The sequence below is a fragment of the Sander vitreus genome, chromosome 19 (assembly GCF_031162955.1).
Source record: "Sander vitreus isolate 19-12246 chromosome 19, sanVit1, whole genome shotgun sequence".
NCBI classification, from domain to species: Eukaryota; Metazoa; Chordata; class Actinopteri; order Perciformes; family Percidae; genus Sander; species Sander vitreus.
The window spans coordinates 13,265,447-13,287,106 of NC_135873.1; the positions used below are offsets into that span (position 1 = coordinate 13,265,447).

At 41.9% G+C, this 21,660-nt stretch overlaps 1 protein-coding gene across 2 annotated transcripts in view; it reads right to left on the minus strand.

The window, feature by feature from the left end:
- Nucleotides 1-21,660, minus strand: part of kdm6ba (lysine (K)-specific demethylase 6B, a) — a 118,644-nt gene that overhangs the window by 53,750 nt on the left and 43,234 nt on the right. Inside the window, exon 4 of one of the 2 annotated variants that reach the window (XM_078276465.1) lies at nt 11,897-11,965. The gene's annotated coding sequence lies outside the window, so the exon portion shown is untranslated. Of the gene's footprint in view, nt 1-1,382; nt 2,018-11,896; nt 11,966-21,660 lie in introns of those variants that run through there. The other variant, XM_078276464.1, reaches the window with a different exon arrangement.

Consider the following 21,660-nt stretch of genomic DNA (forward strand, 5'->3'; position numbering starts at 1 on the left):
ATTTTGCCTTGTGTGTGGAAGTCTGTGTGTGTGTGTGTGTGTGTGTGTGTGTGTGTGTGTGTGTGTGTGTGTGTGTAGTATTGTAGGGGTCAGTTTACAGTAGTACGTGTGGGATGCCTTTCTAGTGAGGCTTTTATTCTAGGAATATTTGTATTGGTTTAAACACGGGGGGCACAGATTTAATTAGGACAGGGACACACACACACCAATATTAGCTCCAGGCAGACGCCGGCACAAGTGTTGTGTTTCTCACACCATCACGCAGGGAGGACACAAGGACACACACACACACAGACACACACACACACACAGACACAACGGGTGCTGCTACCGCAGACCAGACTACTGACAAGAACAAGCTGAAAGCCCCCAGACCACAACACACTGGACGGGATAAACACACACTGCAGTACTGACTTGTGTGTGTTTAACTATGTGTAAGAAGCTAATGGATGCCGGCATCTGTGTGTGTGTGTGTGTGTGTGTGTGTGTGTGTGTGTGTGCAGAAGAGATAGGCATTCAATGATTAATGCTTAGGCAGCAAAGTCACAAGACCCATGTTCAATACAGTCACCTGCCTATTTCACGATGAAAGATAAAGTCGGGAGAGATACTAGTGGTAAAATGAAAAGGAGAGAAAAAGGAGACGAGGAGGAGAAAGAAAGGAAGACCTTTTGTGCAAACTGGCATTTAAATCAGCCAAGAGTGAGGAGCGAAGATGAAAGAAACAGAAAAGAAGAAGATGCCAAAGGAGTGAAAAGTGATGAAAAAAGGAGACAAAGAGCTAGAGAAGTAAAAATTGACTACTTTTGTATTTTGTTTTCTGCACCGGTGAGCCAGCTGGCTGTGGAGCCGTCAGAGGGTATTTAAATCACCCGGCTCTGACATGAACCACTGATTTTTAAACTTACATGTTAGGACTTTCAGCACTCTTCTTGATATGATTTCCTTTTGTTACACAGTAAATGTCTTAATTTGCTTTTATGTAAAGCACTAGCAGACACTATTTAATAACTAATCTAATAGGACCTTTCACTCTCTCAACCTCAGTACACAATTAGCCAGGACAGGAAAAATATTTTACCAAAAAGGGGCTCTGTGGTCCAGTGCTTGTCTATTTTGGGGGCATTCTTCACATGCAAAAGTTTGGGAAGCCCTGTGACATAAACATTCAAGCCCGTCCACAAAGACACACATATAAAGCCCCAGCTGGAGCACACAAGCTCCCTTTGTGCTGCATTCCACACGCCTTTTAGCCTTAGCTTCAGCCTTTAGCTTAGCTTCTCTCCATCTGCACACACACAACAACTTTCTGCTGCTTTTGTCTGCAGAGCGGTAGCGGTGAAACAGCTGAGAGCTTGTGGATAGGAAGCTTGTCTTACCGTGGCCAGGCTGAGGTTGTGCTCAGAGGGAGACGCAGGGTCGGCTTGGTGGAGTAAAATCCCAAAGAGGTTTGTTAGTTACAGCGTCAGCCAGCTCAGCAGATTCCTACTACCTCTCCTTTCCTGCTGCCTGCCTGCGCTCCCAGCTTTGTGTGTGCCTTGTATTTTCCCTTTAAATTGCACAGGCTGCCTCCCCCCACCTCCTCAGGACACACACATACGCACCGAGCCAGCACACAAAACACACTGCTCCTGAATATGACACTGTTGTCAAAAGCATGCAGCGCTGTTGTTGTTGTTGTTGTTGTTATACATTTTTTTTCTTATTCTACAGCCTGCAAGGAAAAAACTGAAGGGAAAAAAACAAACCAAAAACAGAAATCCTTTGTCTTTCTTCTTCTCTCCCTCTATATAAAATAAAAGTGACTCTCGTTTTAGATCCTCTTCTTCCCCCCTTTGTCTGTGTTTCTCTTCCTCACCCTCTCTCTATCTCTCTATATTCTGTCTTGCTTTTTCCCACTCAGTAGTCAAACAAAGAAAGGAACAGAGCGAGTGCACACACACACGCACAAACACACACAGAAATACACAACACACATTCGCTTGCTGCTTTCTCTCTCCCTCTCTCACATACACATGCACAGGCTCCGAGCCCAACCCCCAGCCTACCTCCCTCTGATTTTTTTTTCACTCCCTGCCTTTCTCTAAACAGCACCTCCCCCCTTTCCACCTCCCTTCCCTCCCTCAGCCTGATCTGGCCTCGTTCTCATTCGTCTACCACCCCTCCCTCTCTCTCTCTCTCTCTCTCACGCTCTCTCTCTCTCTCTCTCTCTCTCACTCTCCATCCTTCCCCTCCCTACCTCTGTGTGTCAAACAGATGGGATTGGAGAGCAGAAGGAGCCTCTGTGTTCTCTCTCTACCTCAATTTCTCTTCTTCATTAGCGTGATGCAAGCCTGATGGAGACGTCCTTTGACCTACAGTACACACACTGAACAGATACATACAGATTGCAGCTAACCTTCGATCAGGGTTCTAAAACTCTGCAGCGTGTTGCCGCGCAGATGTGAATGTGTTGCACCAACATCTTCGTACCACCAGATGTGTGAAGCCAGCGATAAGGGTTTAGCAAAAAGAAAAAAAAAACATGTGCCTCAATGAGAACAAAGGCTTCTAGGTTCAGAATCCAGATCTGGTACAACATGACCACTGGAAGACTTGGTAACTCTCTTCCTGCATTTACTGACTTCTGTCAGCATGCGTTTAGTGTTTAGATTGGATTTATTACATCTAATTTCTGTTTCTAATTCAATGAATTAGATGATTGTTTTACTGCCGTTTCCTCTTTAAACTCCGTTTTGTGTACTTGTTTGTCAATTTTAAACCTTAGGATCATTACGGTTTATTACAACCTGGGTCTTATTTTCATAGGTTTGTCCATCATGTACATCAATTATAATTGCATTGTATATATATGTATATTGTATATATATGTAATAATTGCTGGGATGGGACTGAGTCAGTCAGACGATCAAGCAGGTTGTAACCATGCCAACAGTTTAGCCAGATTATCTAACGCACTTTATTTGGAGGTAAAACCAAAAGTGAGCACATCCAAAATGTCAGTAATATTTCCTCACTGCACAGGGAAACTGTGCAGGTGCACAACTACTGCAAGTATGGCAGGTCAAAGTCGAACCAGGAAGTTGGTCTGTTAACTGGATGTTTACAACGGACAATTTAGATAATGTTTCTCTTCCAAATACATTTAGCTGACCTGGGGGTTTGTTTGAAATCTGTCTGATCGTCTGACTGCTCATGTTTCTTGCTCAGTTGTACGCGCTTTTTTTTTTTTCAATAAGAACTACAGAAGTAAGATGGAAGTTGTTCTCTAAGAGAATGAAAGTTCTTTTTGCATTGCATTATGGATTTCTTTCCCTTCCACTGTTTAATCAGTGTGTGATTTCTTGTTTGTTTCCTCAAGGAAATCACTTGACATTTGTTGAACAAAGGAAAAGCTTTCCAGATCAATATCACTTAATGTGCAACTTGAGAAGTCTGACAAATGAACAAACAACCAAAACTATTCAAAGTGATATTTAGAATGTCTAATATAATGTTAATAACCTTTTGATTGCCGTTTACTAAATGTGTTGATACAAAATGTACTGCAGTGAACACAGATATTATGAGTTTGACAGAGCTTTCAAGAGTGGGACAGTTGAACAAGTAGTGCGTGCACACACACACACGCTTCACATTTCCTTTTCTTCATTAGGAGATGTTTCCTATAGCTCACGTTCAGACAGGAAGATGGAATTCCAGAGCAGAGAGAGGGGGAGAGCGAGGGAGGGGGTGACGGTATGGAAAATACAGCATGGAGCCGCTGCACTCTCTGACCAGGCCATAGGCTAGAGGAAATATAGGAACTATTACTGCACTCACTGACTCCTATAGACTGCCCCTGCCCCCCCCTCCCCGTCTCTCCATAAAGAAGCCAGGGCACCAGGAGCCACAGCTCCACACTGCGTGACTAGAATGCAAAGCTAACAGAGAATACTGAGTCTGTGCCAGTTGTTGAATGTATCTGCCCTCCGAAATAGGTTCATTTCATTTCAGCTCCTGCTGCATAGCATCATGCATGTTCTAAAACTGCCTGTTTGAAGTGAAGACATTTTATCAGAGAACAGCTACGATAGAAAGTTATCACAGCTAATAACCACTTCTCATTAGTTTTATCTTGGTTGAGTCAGAAGAACTCTGCACATAGTGCAGAGTTTGAGTTAACATAGTTTGAATTAACACAAATGTAGAATAGATACATACATACATAGAACCTGTTGTTGAAGCTGTTGGTATCTTATGCTGTGTGTCATTAATTTCCATCTGGTGTGTAACTACTCAATGATAAAACATATTCTCCACCTGATGCTCATTACCTCCGCCATGGAACAAACACTCTTTGGTTGAGTGGGGTAGCACATCCCATATCACTGGAGCTAGGCCAGCATCCAACAAGTTAGTTCAACAATGAAGCAACTGTGAAACTTCACATTATTAATTTGATTAATCATTGAAACATTTAAATATATGCAAACCACACTGGTGCACGATAACAGACTTAATGGAGCAGAAGCACTGTTCAGACTTTAGCCTATAAAATTAGAAAATCTGCAAACTATTGCTTCAACATAGAAGCAGAAAGACCTCAATTACCAAGTTTTTAGATGAACATAGCATTTGTCCTCAGCATTTAACCCAACCTTAAGCCTTGTTTAAACTCACGAGACACCGTAGCACAGGCCTAAACAGATGGTGCGTGAACTACAAGCACGCACAAAGACGTTTAAACTAGGGCTGTCAAACGATACATTTTTTAAATTGCGATTACCGTATTTTCGTCGCTCCGGAGTATAAGTCGCATCAGTCAAAAAATGCGTCATGAAGAGGAAAAAAAACATATATAAGTTGCACTGGACTATAAGTCGCATTTATTTAGAAATTTATTTCACAAAATCCAAGACCAAGAACAAACATTTAATCTGGAAAGGCAAGTTATTAAACTACACAACAGCCCCCAGAACAAGGGGCTGAATACGGTAGGTGTCGCTATGTTAACGTAACGTAACTGCACTGTTGACGAGCCTCTCCCAGCAGCACGTTGTTCAAGCACTCATCTGTGTACTCGTTCCTCCAGCTCTGGCCATCTGGATTTCAACGCGCGACTAGCTTTCTTTGTTTTCTTCATTGCAGTAAGACTAACATTTTCGCCAGTCCCTCACAAGTTTCTCTCTCACTCCAAACTTTCGTTCTACTGCTCGATTACCGTTTTCGGCTGCGTATTTTACTTAATTGGGAATCAAATGAATGCAAAGAAAGTTACTTTATGAACTTGACTTTAAGATTTGTATTTGTTTATTATTTATTTACTGTAAACAAAAGAAACGTGTGAATCTGTCATTATTGCACAATTCCTCCAAGTACCTAACCTAACTGAGATGTAACACTAACACTTTGCTTATACAGTACAAACAAAATGGTCCAAAAACCAGATGCCACAGCAGGACATTTGTAACACACAGTCCTAAAACCGTATGCTGATATACATAGTCAGTATAGTGTGCAGTAACTCCTAAATAATGTTGATTACTCACTGACGTCCAGTGATCACCGGTTAATGAGACAGCGTTTGCAGCACTCTGCAGCAGTTCCAGTTTAGCTGCTTTCTCCGTGTCGTACAGGCTGTGTATGCGTGAAACTACTGTCCCCCTCGACAACTTTTTAAAAGTAACCTTTCCGTTCAGAATCTTACTGGCATCCATTTCGGCGTCTCACGCTCGCCATCCACTCAGAATGTAACGTTAGCCTACTACTCTTTGGCCGGCTCGCAAGCCCAAACAAGTGTGTGCGGCGTGCCTGTTTTGTTTCCGGTCCAGCTAGATCCGGTGTGGTGTTGTAGTTTTTCTAACGTTACCAGTTGTTGCAACAGCATGTGAAAAAAACTACAAAGTTTGCTAGGCCAAAAAGAACGTTAATCTCGCGATAAAGAAATTGACGCCATTAAAATGGGTTTGCGTTAACGCCGTTAATAACGCGTTTAACTGACAGCACTAGTTTAAACTTAACATACAACTCCCTAATGCTGAGGAGGAATTGCAATTAACTGTAAATTCATATCTCATATCAAATTTATGGAAATGTTTTATCGCCTTAATACAATCCCTGTACTGAAATGAGTCAAATATTTGGAACAACAAATGTATTATAATGAAATTAAGGATTAATATCCTGTAAACAATTTGATTTGGCTAGAAAAAAATGGACTCAAATGTAAAGTGTTAAGATCTCTTGTTTTTAAAGCATTTAAAAAACAAATTGGCCATCTTTCTAAAATATTGAGACATATTAATAGCTAAAAGTAAATCATTGTTTGCTTCTTAATTTAAGTCATTTGCTTTTATTAGTATTTGTGGCAGTCATGTGTGAAAAGCCTGGTGTGTGCAACTGGCACCTAGAACTTGCGGGGCCTTCTTGCTTTACAAAAAATACGCGATGACATAATTTTTGGCTCGTGCAGCCTCACGCTAAGAGCACTACAGCAAGCATAAACCTAACTTAACTGAGCAGGCAGTGAGCTCTCCACCCACTGGGACCAGCTCCAGTCTGAAGCCAGCGCTTCAGTAAGAAGTATGCCCTAACAACCACAATGAGAACCTGCAAACAGAAAGGTCAAAGCCACGATTCAAACCTAGACAAATGTTTCTTCACTGAACCGCCACTGGGCTTCAACTTCTTTGCTCCAGGTGAGGCTTAAATTCAGATTACTAAGTACTCCACACAGACCAACTGCACCACTAGAGCATAAACACCAGTTTCATTTCTAGTGTACTGCCTGGGGCTCTGGGTGTATGTAATTAAGCACTGCACAATAACAAATGAACCAGCGTACACACAGACCACTTAAACATCTCCTTCTAAACTAAGCGGTTTGTTTCTGAAAAATTAGTAAAACCTTTGCTTTCAATTTCTTCTGTTTAATAATTCAAAGTACTGTCAGGTTGAACGTCTTATTACATTTTATCACACATACACTAAAATGTTTTTTCATTATCTGGCAGTAAGTCTCCTATCACTTTCAACAGGTGACAGCCAATTGTTTGACGACAGCAGTTGTACTCTGTATGAACCTGCACATCAGTGTATATAACATGCCTTCTCAGGAGAGAAGGCCAGTCAATATGGTGGCATGTTACATAATTCTCTCGCTGTATTGATTTATCGCCTTGCTGATTTGGCCCCTAGCCAGTATGCACTAGCATTTGTAATATTTGAGCTGGAGCCCAGACGGAGAGAGAGGGAGTGAAAGAGAGACTTAGATGGTGAGGACAGATAGATGGTGACTGATAGAGAGGACAGGGAAAAAGAGGTAGAAGCTGAGAGAGGGTGAGTAATAGCTGGAAATATTGGGATGCATCCAAGTGACACTGATAAAGAGAGCAAAGAGAGAGCAGCGATGGATAAAGAAAAGAGACAGAAGGAAACAAAGCGTTTACGAGAGCGTTTAATTGAGCGAGATGGAAATAGCTGAGATTTGGGGGAGAGGAAACAAGTGCGCGCAGGGATGAAGAGATAGTGACAGATCGAGGGAAAGCGGGAGACAAAGAATGTGTGTCAGTTTGTGCACTGCAGGTCACCCTTGTTGCTGTAATCAGTACTGTTATATAAGAGCCAGCAGCGCTGGGCAGAACAGCCTGACACAGTGGATCTGCAGGACAGACTGGGTTTACTTCACACAAACAGTATGTCTTCAAACAGTAGGACAGAAAGTGCCTGTGGCCACATATGCTAGATATAAACTTCAGCAGCATTTACAAGTTTCTCTGAAAGTACATCCACACTAACTGGCTACATTTGAAAATACAATTTTTAATTTTGTTAAAGTGTGGATGTAGTCACACACACACACACACACACACACACACACACACACACACACACACACACACACAGTTCAGTGATATTCGCTTCATGGAGGAGCATTAGGGCCTCTCCTTGTTCCTAAATCCCTACTTTCCCTTCTGGCACTTCCTCCTTGTTGTGACATCTCTCCTTCAATCCTTCTCTCTCCATCTCTGGATGAACTACAGATGGATGAGGGGAAGGAAGCGGAGATAAAGGCAGAAAACTAGATTAATGGGCTGAATGGAGCACAGAGAGGGAGAGGGAGAAGATGGAGCAGAGAAAAAGTAGAGAGGGAGAAGGAGGCTGAGTGAGAACAGGCTTTCCTTGTGCTACTGTGAATAATTTACTTTATACCCCACTCTCTCTCTCTTTTGAAAGATATATTCAAAATATATTAAACTGGGGGGGTGTGACCTGATTAATTGCCAATTAATGTTTAACGAGGTACAGCTGTGTTCAATTAACACTGGTTTAGGCACCGTCTCTCCCGACTCCCCCCCTCTCATTCTCTCCCTTCATCAAATATCATACCCTCTCCTTCCCCCCTTCTGCTGTTGATTCCTCACTACAGCAAGTCTTAGAGAGCAATGAGAGAAAAAGAGAGCTTGATCCGAACTAAGAAGCTGACTGCAGAGAGGAATATTTGATCAATTCTTGCAAAAACTCTTTTTTTCAAAAAGCACTTTTTGGTTGGTCAGTAATACATCTATCCAATAAGTATGTGTGGATACAAATGTGTTAGACCAAGGATGGAAAGTGCTTGTCTGAATTTCCACGCAAGTGAACGTACAGGGTGTTGCTTGAAGACGCCTGCATAGCCGTTTTCTTTTAACTGCTATACAGATTTGAGTTTTTGACACCCAGGGCCACACAACACATTGCTAATATTTGGGAAGTATGCTTGTAGTTACCCATAAAATCCTTCTGTGTGAAGATCATAAAACTATAAAAATAATGGATGTAGCAGCAGTGACGTCACCCATTGGTTTGTGGACTGCCAATTTGAAGCCGAGAGTTTTGTGGAGCCAGATGTGACTTAGCTATGCTAAGAACAGGTGCAGAATTTCAACCCTTACCCAGCGGAGTTTTGCCGGTGGGCAATTGTGAACCTCCGGGTACTGGTGCCGTTCATTTGCATGTGCACTTACACAGAGCCGGCTGCAAATCGGCAGACTTTCTCTTAAGTTACCAGCTACCGCTAGCTAGCTAGTTGGCAGAACAAGACAAATTTTTCGGTGACCAAAATGTTCCCAGTCTTTATGCTAAACTAAGGTATCCGGCTGCTGGCTGTAGCCTTATATTTACCAGACATATCAGAGAAATATTGATCTTCTAATCTTACTCTCAGCAAGAAAGCATTTAAGTGTGTTTCCTAAAATGTCAAACTATTGCTTTAATAGGGATTGCTTTAGGTATTATTGGTTCAGTGTTATTGCAGTAAAGAGGGAGAAGGGATGGGTTGGAGGTTCTGAAAGACTGCAAGATTTCATGTCCAAGAAAACCCAATACTGATCCATTGTTGAAAGACTCTTTTAGGCCGTTTTGTGAATGTTTTGGAAGGAAGCAGATTTGTTTTTATTATTTGTTTGGGCTTTTCCGCCTTTAATTTTGACAGGACAGCTAGGTGAGAAAAGGGGAGAGAGAGGGGGAAGACATGCAGGAAATCGTCACAGGTCGGATTTGAACCATGGACCTCTGCTTCGAGGCAAAAACCTCTCAGTATATGTGCACCTGTTCTACACAGGAAGCCTATTTTTATTCCCTTCAAACTAAGTGATGGGAAACACCTAATGTGCATTTTACTTGTTTTGCAACATTTCAAAAGTTTGCATAAAATTCAATTGACAGCTAGATGTAAATATAGCCAGATTTAGTCTGGCCAGAAAACAAACTTAAATCAAACTAAACTTGTTGGGCTGGGAACACAGAGTCCATGCTAGCAGTACATTGGACCACCATGCCCGGCAGATAGCTGACAATGTGTAGACTCATAGAAGCAAACTATACATGCACAAGCACACACCTGAAACCTGTGGTAGGTCAGAATGTGCACATTTGATCCTCCACCCGTATATCAGAAATACGGGTTTCTTTTTAACCAAATTACTCAGAAAATTAAGTACAATTGCAAGTAGTCGATTACTACGTTCATTAAATTGTGGGTATTCAATTTTATAGCATTTGAAAAAATTTAAATGGTTTCAAAACCTGACTAAACTTTGACATACACACGTCTGTGATTCTCCACCAACATATGTTCCTCTAATATTAGTCAAAATCATTCATCATTTCAAAATTAGGTATAATCTCTTATAAATCAGATTTATTGACCATGAATTCCAAAAATACATGTAAAACTATTGGTAATAAGTTGGTGTTAGTGAAAAATAGCATCGAAAACGTGGAAAATAAGTGACAAAAACATTGAAAAAAGTGACAAAAAAAACGTCGGAAAATGTGTCAAAAATATAAAAAAAACAACAGAAGTGCTTTTGAAACCAAACACAGCCAACCTGTCAGCCTAAACTGAACACTCATGCAGTTTCATCCTATTTGCCTTGAAGAAATTATGTTTCATGGGTAAGGAATCACAATGCAGAAGAAGTGGGATCAGGTGTAGTTTGGGAAAAGTGAATGTACTGTGTGCAGTTTACTTAGTTACAATATGTCAAGGTGGTGAGGTGCTTAAATGCCAAAACTCTTTTCTGTGTCATTTGAAGTTGCCAACACAGAAACTTCCCTGGTGTAGCTTTAAAATTTTAACACCACATGACAAAAATTAAATCAGTATCATGTACAAGCCAGAGTGTATGTTGTGATGTGCGATGGATTCAGCACAGATTGCCGGTGAACTCCCTGACACCAACAAATTTGAATTCTCCACCATGCCTCCATTTACCCTCCTCCCCCTGCAAGCAAAAACCCACAGGGCTTGCAAGTTTGATGCCTTTTTTTCTCTCTCTCTCATCCACCTTTTTCTTCATCTCGCCTTATCTCTTTCTTCCCACTGTTCATCTGATTCATCATCTACTTGGAGTCTCTCCCTCCCTCTCTGTGCATGTCTCTCTGTCCAGGAAAAAACATCAACTTCACTGGCTGTCAATTCAGATTTTTTGCAGTGTGTGTACAGTGCCTTCACTGTGGGAACGAGATTGTAGAACCTGTCTGACCTGACTAGTTCATGATCAATATACACAAAACACATGCACACAAACATGCTGTGATCATGCTATATGTAAATATAATAATAGGGGACATAACATGAGGAGACAGAGAGCAACAAGGGATGTAAAATATTGCATCTGTCTGTTGGAGGGAAAATGTGTGTGTGCGGCCATGTGTGACTACCGGGGTGTGTGTACTGTATGTACGTGTCTGTCTGTCCCTTTTTGGCTTTCATCACAATCTGATACCTCCACCCATCTGTTCACAAAGGAAAGAAGGGAGGAAAGGTGGGAGCGTGCAGTTAGCTATCACTCTTCATCCCTGCTCCTTCTCTTCCTCTTTATCTGCTCTCCTTCTTTGTCCTCCATTTCTCTGACCACCTCCCTCTCTCTCCTCCTCCACCTCCTCCTCTCCTCTAATCCCTCCTCTTCTCACTTCTGCCTGTCTCTCCACTCTTCTTCTCCTCCTTTCATCTTCAGATACAGGCAGAATGGAGCTCGGCTTCCTCTAAAGACCCAGCAGGTGTGTGGTGTGTCTAATTGCACGTGTGTGTGTGTGTGTGTGTGTGTGTGTGTGTGTGTGTGTGTGTGAGAGAGAGTGTGCGCTTTAAAGTCCTGCACATAAGAGCTTTTCTCTATGAAGTCATTGTGCCTGTGTTTGTATCTATGTATGTGTGTGTTAGCTGTGCGTGTGTATTGGAGATATCTTGCTTCCTCAGGGGAGTCCAGACCCATTTCCACTGTCTGCTGTAACCAACCAACCTAGCCATGTATCGATAATCTATTATGGTACACACACACACACACACACACACACACACACACACACACACACACACACACACACACACACACACACACACACACACACACACACACACACCTCTTACCTGCCATTGCTGAGCACACTCTGGGTGTGTACTGATTTGCTAACTGGGTGGGCCAGATATTGCCTGTACCTGAAAAGCAAGCATACCACAGATATAAGAATTGATAAACACATGCATCATGTATCAGTGGCATTGGTTCATATATATTTTAGGGGAAGTAGTGCAATGCTTTAGTAAAAGGCCCCTCCAAACAGCCAGCCACATATATTCTATCACATCCCTTTGTGCAGACCGGCACGTTCAATGCAGTAAACACCCATATGAGCTTGTTTAACATCTCATTATAAAGCCATAGGCAGAATTATGCTGCAATCACAGCCTCCACTCTTCTGTGAAGGGTTTCCATAAGAATTTGTGACCTGTGTCTTCTTGTTTTATCCTCCATGGCAGTCTCAAAACATGATGAAACAATTAAAAGAGGAGGGTCACCAATATGCAGAGCATGCTTTCCTATTGTTACCCGCTGTAAAAAATGAAATATATTTGTATTTGAATATATTTCATGGAACTGTGGAGGCCTGCATACACTGACCAAAGTAACACAGGTTATGAACAGGTTAAAACAGTTAAAAGCCAAGATTGTGTTCTTACAGGAAACACACCTATTAGCTAACGAGACAATCAAGATTACAAAGGTGGCCAGGACAGGTTCTATCATCTTCGTACTCTTCTAACTCTAGAAGTGTAATTATATTATTACATAAATCTATTCCACTGCAGATTAATGATGTAATTTAGGATCCCAACGGTAGATTCTTAATCATACAGGGCCGCATTTTGTCTACACATCTTACTTTAATGTCTATACGGACCAAATGATGACAATGTCTATTCATATAACAATTTGTTTTTAATTTCAAAACTACAAGGAAAGTATATTATCGCAGGGGACTTTAATTGTGTTCACGATCCAAGTAAAGATAGGTCCTCTGGAGTGGACAACACTCACACAAGAACTAGAAAAGCATTACTTCACTTTAGAAATGAAATGAACCTAGTGGATATATGGAGGCATCTGAAGCCATCAAAGAAAGAATTTTCCTGTTGGTCTAGTACTAACAAAAGCCACTCTAGAATAGATTACTTTTTGGTGTCAGTAGAGCTTCTTTCTAATATCAGAGGCTGCCATTGTAACAGTACAGTCATATCGGATCTTGCAGCTGTATCACTGGTCTATGTGGAGCCAAAGTTGATTACGCAAATCTCCTAAATGGAAATTTTTAAACAAAATGGATGCAGGACAAAACATTTCTGCAGTTCGTGGAAAAACAAATTCATATTTACTTTGAGTTCAACACATCCCAGACAACGGCCACAATTAGATGGGAAGCTTTTAAGGCATTTATCCATCCATCCATCCATCCATCCATCTTCATCCGCTTATCCGGGGTCGGGTCGCGGGGGTAGCAGCTCCAGCAGGGGACCCCCAAACTTCCCTTTCCCGGGCCACATTAACCAGCTCAGACTGGGGGATCCCGAGGCATTCCCAGGCCAGGTTAGAGATATAATCCCTCCACCTAGTCCTGGGTCTCCCCGAGGCCTCCTCCCAGCTGGACGTGCCTGGAACACCTCCCTAGGGAGGCGCCCAGGGGGCATCCTTACCAGATGCCCGAACCACCTCAACTGGCTCCTTTCGACGCAAAGGAGCAGCGGCTCTACTCCGAGCTCCTCACGGATAACTGAGCTTCTCACCCTATCTCTAAGGGAGACGCCAGCTACCCTCCTGAGGAAACCCATTTCGGCCGCTTGTACCCTGGATCTTGTTCTTTCGGTCATGACCCAGCCTTCATGACCATAGGTGAGGGTAGGAACAAAAACTGACCGGTAGATTGAGAGCTTTGCCTTCTGGCTCAGCTCTCTTTTCGTCCAACGGTGCGATAAATTGAATGTAATACCGCACCTGCTGTGCCGATTCTCCGACCAATCTCCCGCTCCATTGTCCCCTCACTCGCGAACAAGACCCCCAAGGTACTTGAACTCCTTCACTTGGGGGTAAGGACCCATTCCCTACCTGGAGAAGGCACTCCATCGGTTTCCTGCTGAGAACCATGGCCTCCGATTTAGAGGTGCTGATCCTCATCCCAGCCGCTTCACACTCGGCTGCGAACCGATCCAGTGAGTGCTGAAGGTCACAGGCCGATGATGCCATCAGGACCACATCATCTGCAAAAAGCAGCGATGAGATCCCCAGCCCACCAAACTGCAACCCCTCTCCACCCCGACTACGCCTCGATATCCTGTCCATAAATACTACAAACAGGATTGGTGACAAAGCTTTAGCCCTGGCGGAGGCCAACTCACCTGAAACGAGTCCGACTTACTGCCGAGAACCCGGACACAGCTCTCGCTTTGGTCGTACAGAGACTGGATGGCCCTGAGAAGGGACCCCCTCACCCCGTACTCCCGCAGCACCTCCCACAGTATCTCCCGGGGCACCCGGTCATACGCCTTCTCCAGATCCACAAAACACATGTAGACTGGTTAGGGCATACTCCCAGGCTCCCTCCAGGATCCTTGCGAGAGTAAAGATCTGGTCCGTTGTTCCACGACCAGGACGGAATCCGCATTGTTCCTCTTCAACCTGAGATTCGACTATCGACCGAACCCTCCTTTCCAGCACCTTGGAGTAGACTTTACCGGGAGGCTGAGAAGTGTGATACCCTGTAATTGGCACACACCCTCTGGTCCCCCCCTTTTAAAAAAGGGGAACCACCACCCCGGTCTGCCACTCCCTAGGCACCGTCCCAGACTTCCACGCAATGTTGAAGAGGCGTGTCAACCAAGACAACCCCTCCACACCCAGAGCTTTAAGCATTTCTGGACGGATCTCATCAACTCCTGGGGCTTTGCCACTGTGGAGTTGTTTAACTACCTCAGCAACCTCCACCAGGGAAATAAGGCATTTATTAGAGGTCAAATTATAAGCTACACAAGCAGGAAAAGTAAAGAAGCACAGGAAATAATTAGAGATCTGGAATCTAAAATCAAAACACTTGAAAACAAAAGCTTGCAGGATGGACAAAATTAAATCTCCAAACAGTTACTACTTCTTAGAACTCAATATAATGAGATAACATACAATAAGGCTGCTGCGAACTTATTGAGGCTCAAGCTAATTTTTTTATGAGCAGGGAGAAAAGCCAGGTAGACTTCTTACATGGCGGATTAAACAGGAAAACGAAAGGGCAATACATTTCATTGAGGATGCAAATAGAAATACTATTGTTGACCCACTGGAAATTAATAAAGCTTTTACATTGTTTTTATGAAAATCTCTACAAATTTACTAATTTTTACTAACATTACTAATGCGGATGTCCAGACTGACTTTTTTTTTTTTTTCAAGGTTTTTTTTAATGAATGACAGAATTGCAAAAAACAATTACTGTACGATGGGATATACATATTTTCCCTTTTTTAACCAGAACATACCCCCCACCCTCCCAACCAATTACAAACAAACCTGTATTAAGGATTACTACAAGAGATAATTTAAAACACATAATAATAATAATAATAAATAATAATAAATTATAATACATAAAACATAAAGGTTGAGAAGGTAAAAAAATTAAACACACACCTTAAAAAAACATAAAAATAAAAAGGGGGGAGGGAATAGCTACTCTGAAATTGTTGTAGTTGGTTTCTCAAAAAATGTCAAGAACGGGCGCCATATTTTGTAAAATTCATTCTCAGATCCCTGGGTAGTGTAACGTATTTTCTCTAAATTCATACAGGACATAATGTCTCTAATCTAATGTGAGTGGGAAGGAGGAGCAGGGTCTTTCCACTTGAGTAAGATAATCCTACGAGCCAGTACCAAGGAGAAGGCCAATACCTTCAGCTTCGCCTTAGGCAAGTCCAAATTGGGAGCAATGCCAAAAATGGCAGTAAAAGGGTTCGGCTCAATCTGATGGTGAAGTACTTCTGAAGTAAAACTGATGTCCAGAAATCAGTTAGGGTGGGACACAACCAGAACATGTGAAAGAGTGACGCAGGTGCGCTCTTGCAACTATCACAGGTCGGGTCGACGACAGGGAACATATGAGCTAGTTTGGTTTTAGATATGTGGAGACGACTTTAAATTGCACAAGAGCATGTCAGGCGCACATGGAGGTAGAGTATCTGATCCAGGACTGAATCCTAAATGCGATCTGTGAAGGCAGAACCTAGATCCTGTTCCCACATGGTTCTTATAGCTGTTAAAGAGGGACTATGCAACTTCGAAATAAGGTTATAAAAGACCGAAATTGTGCCTTTTAATGTGGGGTTAACAGAAAGAAACATATCGACAGGATTGGCTGGGGGTTTATTAGGGAATTAACTTCTGTATATAATGCCTGATCTGTAGAAATCTGAAAAAAAAAAAAAATCTGTCTTTACGATACCAAAGTTATTCGTCAATTGAGAAAAGCTAACAAATAGATCATTAATAAATATATTGCCAATGCAGATTAAGCCTTTTTTATGCCAGATCTTAAATGCACCGTCGAGGGAGCAAACAAATGATTAGCTGCAATTGGGCTGAGAAGTGAAAAAGTCTGCAGACCAAAATTCTTCCTAAATTGGGTCCAGATTCGAAGGGAGTGCTTAACCACAGGATTACTGTTGGGAATAGCAGAAGAGAGTGGGAGTGTGGCTCTTAAGAGGGCAGATAGAGACAAAGGGCTAATAGCGCTGGACTCCATTGTTACCCAGACTGGGGCTGAGTCGTCAAGGTGAAAATGCCCCCAATACACTAAAGAGCGAATGTTAGCAGACCAGTAATAGTATTGGAAATTAGGCAGGGACATTCCACCTGTTTGTTTGGGTCTTTGAAGAAAAGCTTTCCGTAACCGAGGGTGTTTACCATTCCAAATATAATTTATCATTAAAGAGTCCAGGGCCTGAAAAAAGGATTTGGGGAGAAAAATGGGGAGACATTGGAAAAGATATAGGAATTTTGGGAGTAATGCCATTTTAATTGAACTTATTCTACCTATAAGAGAAAAAGACAGAGGAGACCACTGCGATAATATTTGCTTCGCCTGATCCAATAATTTGAGGAAATTCGATCTAAATAGGTTTTTAAAATTTCTGGTAAAATATACCCAAAGATAACTCAGATGATCTGTTGCCACTTTGAATGGAAGAGCTGTATAATTAAGTTTAAGAGCTTCTGTATTAATCGGAAAGAGTTCGCTCTTACTCAAGTTCAGTTTATAGTCTGAGAACTGACTAAAGATCTCCCAACACAGAAAGTGCCTCCGGTAGGGAGGTGGCTGGCTTTGAGACAAGCAAAAGTAAGTCATCAGCGTATAATAATACCTTATGTTCGATTCCCCCTCTCCATATTCCCCGTATCCGTTTGTTACTGCGAATGGCAATCACAAGTGGTTCAATTGCAATAGCAAAAAGGAGTAGGCTCAAAGGACAATCCTGCCGGGTCCCACGATGCAAATCAAAACTACTCGAGTAATGGCTGTTGGTTAATAATGAGGCAGAAGGGCATGCATACAATAGTTTAACCCAAGAAGTAAAAACAGGACCCAAACCAAATTTTTCAAGGGTAAAAAACAAATAATTCCATTCTACTCTATCAAATGCTTTTTCAGCATCCATAGAAGCGAGGCATTCTGATTCAATATTTTTGGGGGAGTATAATATGTTCATTAACTGGCGGGTATTATAAAATGAGTGGCGCCCCTTTATGAACCCCGTTTGGTCGGGGGATATGATAGAGGGAAGGACATCCTCCAACCTGTGGGCGAGGATTTTGGCAAGTATCTTTATATCCGTATTTAATAGTGAAATTGGTCTGTATGATGCACAATCTAGTGGATCTTTACCCTTTTTTAACAACAGGGAGATATATGTCTGATAGAACGAAGGGGGGAGTTTACCTGAGTCGAACGAGTCTGAGAAAACTGAACATAAAAAGGCGATAATTCGGCTGAGAATCGTCTGGCCCAGGAGATTTACCTGATTGCATAGAAGTTATTGCTGCAATAATTTCCTTCTGAGTAATAGGTGCCTCGAGGTCTCAAGTCTTGAGAAAGGGAAGGCATGATTAGGTTACTGAAAAAGGTTTCCATAACAGTTACATCTACTGTACCATCCGAGCTATACAAATTTGAATAAAATATTTTGAACTTTTCGTTAATAAATTTCTGATCTGATGATGTACAACCACTGTCTGTCTGTATACCAGGAATAAGTTGCTTTGCTCTAAATCCGCGCAGATGATTAGCCAGGAGTTTACCAATCTTGTCACCATGCTCGTAAAAAGTACTTCTGCTCCTAAGCAACTGGTCGGCAACTTGACGAGAGGAAAGAAGGTTGAATTCTGTCTGGAGTTTTAAACGTTCTTTGTAAAGTTCAGATGAGGGCGAATTAGCATGTCTGTCTGTCTGTGTTCAGAATCTAATCAGCAATTTCAGTTTGTTTGCGTTTTGTACACTTATTTTTGTATGCTGCAAATGATATAATTTCGCCCCTCAAATAGGCTTTCATGGCTTCCCAAATTGTTGCATTGGACACATCTAGTGTTTTATTTATACTCCAAAAAGTTTTAATATGTGTGGAGATATGTGTAAGAAAACTCATCTGTGAGCAACAATGGATCCAGTCTCCACTGCCTTCTTGTACACTCAGCATCGGAGAAGGCCAATTGAAGGAGCAGAGGAGCGTGATCTGAGATCAGACTGACTTTTTAAAACAAACTCAAAATCCCCAAAATCTCTGAGGAAAGTAAAAAAGGCCTAGACAAACAATTAAGCATACTTGAGATATTAGAAGCTATAGGTGCAATGAAGGCTGGGAAAGCAGCAGGGCCAGATGGCCTCCCAATTGACTTATATGAATACTTTAAAGATAAATTGGCAACTCCGCTTTATGAGATGTATCTAGAATCCTACAACAATGGTTACCTCTCGGCCTAAATGAGAGAGGCCTCATCCTGCTTCCAAAACCAGGAAAACCAAGAAAAATACTAAATGTGAGAATATGCGACCTATAAGTTTAATAAACACCGATACAAAAATCCTCAGTAAAATGTTGGCGAAAAGGCTAGAGAATGTGCTTGTAGTAAGTATTGTGGGGGATGACCAAAATGGATTTGTAAAGGGAAGGCAAGGATTTCATAATGTAAGGCACGTTCTCAACGTACTGTACTGCCAAAAGACACGGCTCTTCTCTCGCTTGATGAGAAGGCCATCGATAAGGTTGAATGGACATATCTTTGACGTTATAGCTGGATTTGGATTTAGAAATACTTTCCGTAACTGGATCTAATCAGCCTGTTTGGTCGTATCTCCGGATATAAAGTAAATGCTTCAAAATCATCACTGACAGCGAAAACACACCTGGCGCGTAAATGCCGCATAGCGTAGATACGTTCCTGATCCCGCGCCTGGCCATTCATACTGGACGCTTACTTCTATGCGTCGGTCACAAAGCGATCCTTCTCCTCTCGTCTCTCTCTCACTCTCACTCTGATAGAAAGAGACAGAATAGGTGGGGAAAACTGTCGTAATTGTAGCCTATATGTGGCTGTGCGTGTGTGTGTGTGTGTGTCGGTCTCTCCCTCCGTGTGCCTGATCGCGTGTCTGGCTGTGAGAAGTCAAGACAGCCAAAATCAACCTAGGTGTTTTATTTTTGTAAAGTATCCAGCTGCACTGTGGTCTTGCTGTATGGGATTACCTGCCTGGCTTGACACATTCGCTCGCGTCTCGCGCAAGAAATAGAGGCGACGCCGAAACGATCGCTGCAGCGCGCTCAGTCCTCTTCAGGATATTTATATGGAATAAGAAATGTCCTTGAATCCGCTTATCTCTGCTGTAGCTTCCATTTGATACTGGGGGGCTGAAATGTCCAAATCTTTATTGGTACTATTTAGCAACACATATATAATGTTCTATTTTTCTTCTGGAGATGCTCCGTATTGGATGGACATAGAGTCAGGCTCCTTTAAGGTACCATTGCATTTGTACCTGTATTCAGCCAAGCTAAAGTACTTAACACATACTGCTCATCGTATAGTTCTTAATATGGTCAATGTATGGTTTCAGTAAAAGAACATATGAACATATTGGACTCTCTGTCACAATTCAGCCCAGTGTGGGGCAATGTTTCATTTAAACCAGGCAAGCTGGATGCAGGATTCCAGATATGGGCAAATAAAGGAATAAGTAAAGAAGGGATTCTAATGACCTTTGAAGAAATCTCTCTAATGTATGACATTTCAAGGAAATTTTTTTTTTTTTTTTTTAAATATCTCCAAGTGGGAAACTTGATTTCTTCTATGCAAAACCAATCAGTTGGGATTCCAGCACTCACATCCTTAAAAGAAATTATGACAAACAATTGCAATGACAGAGATTTGATTTCATCAATATATAACTGGCTTGCATCTGGCTCTAAAGAAACACTGATAGTTAGACTTATGGAGTTAGAGATATGGAGGGCGGACATTTCAGAAAACGATTGGAAGAAAACTCAGAAAAAAACCCAGCAAACTCTAAAGCTACTCCAATATGATTGGCTGATGCAGGCATACACAACTCAAAATTGAATAAATACAACAGTAATGTACCTGACTATTGTTTTAAATGCAATGAGGCTAAAGGAACATTAATGCACTGTGTCTGGGAGTGAGACAAAATTAAAACATTCTGGAGGGAGGTGAACATTCCACTTGACCCTAAGATGATTTTGCTGCACCTGTATCCAAAATTCTGAATCTGAAACCCCAATAAATAAATTGATGAATTTTGCTATACTACTAAAGGACTATAGCTCCCATTAGGAAAAAAAATGGAGGCACCTACAATTGGTGCTTGGATCAAGAATATGGCGCAATGTCTATGAAGAGACTGACATATATATTGAAAGGCAAATTGGGGGTGTATAAGAAAATCTGGAGGCCTTTTGAAAAAGAAGAAGACATAGGGGATCGGTTACTGTGATACTGTCATAAAATTTGCTTTTTGTTTTTGATTGTTGTAGTACAGCAGAGTTTGAGAGAGAAATGTTATTAAAAAGAAAAAAAAAAGAAAGAATTTGAAGCCTGACTGCAGGGATGTGCTCCAATTCAACCACAGAAGCATTAGTGATGTCTGGCACCGATGTTAGGCGACAAGGCCTGGCTCTCATTCAGAGTTCCAGTTCATCCCAAAGGTGTTGGATGGGCTCTGTGCCGGCCAGTTAATTTTTTCCACCAAACTCAGAAAACTGTTTGTTTATGGACTTTAGCTTTGTAGACAGTGTCATAAAAACTTCCCTCAACAAAGAGAAACATTTGGCAAATCCGGCACAAAATGAACCTAGGGGTTAATAACACATGTACCAAGTCAACCGTTCTCTGGGATTTGTTTTGATGCTAATCGAATGTGACCAGTTTAAGCGCAAACCGCTAATTAGCTTATAACGCTAGTCGTCGGGGCACGGGTAAAGTAAAAAGAAATCGCTATTTCTGTACCACTAACAAGGCTCATTCCATGGTAGCATAATAAGGTAGCATAATGAGGGTCCCTACATGTAAACCGTGTACAGACAGTTTTGTCTTGAGCTATGTTACTGGTTACACGGCGTTCGTTGTTCAACTGGTCGTGACTGTTTTCCCAAGATGGCGCCTGCCTGTATATGTGAACGGTACGGTCTTTATAATCTATCTTTTTAATAAACTGTCTGTACACTTACAAAGTTCTCAATGCTTCAGTAGGGACCCTCATTATGCTACCGTGGAAGTGTGGTGCTATTTTGAGCCTTGTTAGTGGTACAGA